Source organism: Adiantum capillus-veneris, chromosome 16 (assembly GCF_014529385.1).
Source record: "Adiantum capillus-veneris isolate H3 chromosome 16, ASM1452938v2, whole genome shotgun sequence".
NCBI lineage: Eukaryota > Viridiplantae > Streptophyta > Polypodiopsida > Polypodiales > Pteridaceae > Adiantum > Adiantum capillus-veneris.
Window position 1 is genome coordinate 65,884,292 of NC_140946.1, and position 4,276 is coordinate 65,888,567.

Sequence of the window (4,276 nt, forward strand, 5' to 3'; positions counted from 1 at the left end):
TTGTAGATTGTGTTACGGATGTCGAGAGACAAACATCCCTCAATGGCAACCGGTAAAATAAACTGTAAAGTATGTGCAGCAATGATATTAAAGTCCACATTTTATGCAATGATATTAAAGTCCACTATGAACGTACCTGACACATTTTATGCCAATCGTGTGACTTCAAACCGGTAAGCTTTCCTTCTTTAGTAAAACACGTTCGGAGCGAGTGCATTACGCCAGTGGGGGTCCGCAAAGATCGAATGGCCTCTTTTACTTTGCGTTCTTGGGCTCCTGTGAAAATCCATGGTGCTTTAGGAAGTTTTATCGATCCATCAGACGCTGTTTGCGGCCAATATTGCTCCATACGATCCACATTTCTAAGGTCAACTCTGGCTCCCAAAGTATCTTTCTTGCCGGTCAAATGGTCCCATAGTAGATTACCCACATTCTTGAATATGTGCATTGGATCGAGCAAGTGATTGATCACGAGTCGGGGCCAGTATGGTAACTCGTACCATAGAGATAGTCTCTTCATCCCTGGAGGCAATCCGTCATCGCACATCTCCTTCTGCTCTAACCATGCTTGTGCAGACATCCTTGGTGGCTCTCTTCCCAAAAAGCCGTCGCGTAACACATGATTCTCCGGAAGATACGCTTGATGACCTTCGTAGATTTGCTTCTTCAGTGAGGGTGCCCTACGTGCATTCAGTCTAGGTCCACATGTGACACATGCTCTGTATCCGCTTGTTTGAAGCCCTGCATGTATACACATGATAATAGATCAACTATGGGAAAAAACAAGATTTACAGTGTCTGAGAGAGGAGTGTCAATAGATCACCTGAGCATTCTGTTAGCCCGGGATAGCCATGCATGGTCCACATTAGAATACCTCTGATCAAAGCATTCCGTCGTCCTGTGTGTCGGCTCATATCCACCACCTCTATGCCAATCCACAATTGTTGTAGCTCTTCCAATAGTGGACGAAGATACACATCCATATTCCCCACTTTATATCGCCCTGGCACAATCAAGCTTAGCCATAGGTGCCCCTTCTTCGTAGTCAACCACGGGGGAATGTTGTAGTTGACGATGACAACGGGCCATACACTGTAAGATGTTGATCTTTGACCAAATGGATTTACGCCATCCATAGCCAGGCCTAAGCGCAAATTTCGAGCTTCCCTGGCAAAATCCGACCATGTTCCATCTATATGTTTCCAGGCTGCGCAATCTGCAGGAATTCGTAGCACACCATCCAAAGATTTATTCTCCTCATGCCATGATGCTAGGGCGGCCATGGACTTACATTCGAAGAAATGCTTGATGCGAGGAAGCAAAGGAAAATGTCGCAAAACCTTTTGTGGAATTTTTGTCCCGTGGAGATCTACTCGATATCTTTCGGAATCACATTTCGGACACTTCTCCATGTCTGTGTATTCCCCTCTGAAAAGAATGCAGTCATTAGGACAAGCGTGGATAGAATTGTAATCCATCCCCAAGTTTTGCAAAATCTTTCTTGCTTCATCTCGGGAATCTGGCATCACATTGTCAGCTGGTAGAATGTGCTCTTTCAGCAATCTACACAACATAAAAATATGATACAGTCGTGTAAAAATCTATCAGATCATTATACATTTAGAGTTCTATTAAAGTAAACTAATTGTAATAGATCACCTGAAAAGTGCTGTGACGCTAGTGTCACTCCATCCAAACTTTGCCTGCATGTTGAGAAGAACCAGGAGTGCTTTCAATTTAGACATACGTGCTCCATTATACAATGATGTATCGGCTTCACTTTTCATATCATCATAGATAAGCCTTTCTGAATCCATGATCGTCTCGATCATTTCATCAATCTCGGGCTCAAACATTGCCTCGTTGGGAATGTGCTCTGCATGATCATCCCCCGAGCTGTCAGAGGCTACATCTTGTGGCCTCACATATGCTGCTTGACCAAAGCGCCTGCGAATACGTCTATTGGGTTGCAAGATTGCTGCTTGTTGGCCAGCGTCAGAGTCCGACGAGTTATAATTGGCAACAACTCGATCTATAATAGATGGATCGAACTCGCCAAATTCGCGAACGTGCTGCAAAGAAACACGTCTAGTCCGTCGCACAGCATGCTTGCATTGATTACAAGGACATAAGACCCTCGTTGAGAGATAGGTGTTTCGGTTGGACGGTCCCACATCCTCGTCGCTACTCATAATGAGGATAAAAAACTTATAACCTGGACAACAAATTTAATATTCTATTGGAATTCTTCGTCTTATCTCTCTTTCTCTCTCTCTCTCTCTCTCTCTCTCTCTCTCTCTTTACCTCACATTCTCTCTCTCTTTACCTCACATTCTCTAGACACCCACGTCTACATGATACTGCATGTAGTGGACAAAATCCCTTTGCCTCTTCTCTAGCTGTAGCACTTCACTTCATCTTAACATCTTTTCACAGTAGATCTTTTCACTGTTCGTCTAACTCTAAACCCTAAACCGTAAGTAATTCTTGCGTGGACTCGATCTAACGTAAATAAGCGTAAATCTAAATAAACGTAAATCTAACTAAAAATAAAGCTAAATCTAATTTAACGTAAGTCTAATGACTAGAGGTTGTCTAGATGGTCATTGTGTCGGGGATGTAGTGACTCTTGCCGCCCTGAAGATCCACCTTCTTCCCTATCTTCTGAAGACATTTCACCAGTACTTTTGGATCGACGGAGCCCACCATGAGTGAAGGCAGCAATACCCTATATTCCATTGAGGGCTTTCTTCACCCGCTTCATGCAGGCATCGCAGTCTATGGAGACCCGCATCTAATCTAATATAACGTAAATCTAAATCTAGCTTAAATAAACGTAAATCTAGTTAAAAATAAACCTAAATCTAATTTAATGTAAGTCTACATATAACCTAATCTTTAACGTCTTTTAAGATAGTTTCCTACGACGTTATAACTCTCTTCTTCCTGTGTGTGTGCGCGTGTGTGGATGTGTGTGCCAATAAAAAGAGATAAATGGTATAACCTTTCTATCACCCATGCCAAGTATGATAGATTGATTATGCCATTTCTCTCTTGAATAATAGGTCTTCAGTTCAACTCCTCGTCGGCTAGATCTTTAGGTCTTTTAATTTTAAGTAGTTTCCTACGACGCTCCCTTAGTTTCTCTTTCTTTCTCTCTCAATGTGTGTGCGTTTTTTTGGATCGTATGCATGTTTTCTTTCTCTTTTCCTCTCTCAATGTGTGCGTTTTTTGTTTATGCATGTTCTCTCTCTCTTTTCCTCTCTCAATGCGTGCGTTTTTTGTTTATGCATGCTCTCTCTCTCTTTTTCTCTCTCAATGTGTGTGTGCATTCTTTGTTTATGTATGTGTGTGCGTTTTTGCACTCTCTCTCGCTCTCTCTCTCTCTCTCTCTCTCTCTCTCTCTCTCTCTCAAAAACACTATGTGTGTGTGTGTATGTGTGTGTGTGAGAGAGAGAGAGAGGGAGAGAGAAAGAGGGGAAGGGAACATGAGAATGAGGAGAGGGAAGGAGCATACCTGGCTCTCCTTCCTCTCCTCGTGTGTGTGTGTGTGTGTGTGTGTGTGTGTGTGTGTAAAAGAAAAAGAGAGAGAGAGAGAGAGAGAGAGAGAGAGTGAGGGAGAGCGTTACCTGCTCTTTGCTTGAGGGCGTCGAAAAACTCAGATCTGAGATCTGAGTTTTTGGGCGCGCTCGGTTATTTTTTTTACCCCAGCTGGCGTCGCTATGAGCGTCGCTATAAGCGTCGCTATGAGCGTCGCAAATTTCTTTGTAAATTTGCGACGCTCATAGCGACGCTTATAGCGACGCTCATAGCGACGCCGGGAAATTTTTTTTTGAGCGTCGCTGTGTGAGCGTCGCTAATGTGAAGAGCCTCTTGTAGTGCAGTGAGACGTAGGCAGTGCTCTTTGTCATACTTGTTCTCATAGATGTTGGAGCGGAGTTGTTTACTTGGTTGGTTGTGAATGCTATCGCCTTGGCTTTTGTTGTGGAACACAAGACAAATGATAGGCAATAGCAACGGCTTAGATTGGGACTTGATGACCATTGGGAAGAAGCAACTTGTGTCCCATAAGGCTTACTATATGAGAGAGGGCTAATTCGGGAAAATTGAATTCAGCGAAGGATTGCAGCTTAATCATTTTCCTTAACACTAGAATGGTAACCTAACAGGACATAAAAGTGTCCTTTCAGGGTTTTGGAAAAAATTTCCAAAACCATAGTAGATCCACTCATTTTGAAAAATCTTTTCATGAGCTTATAGTTCAATAACTACTAC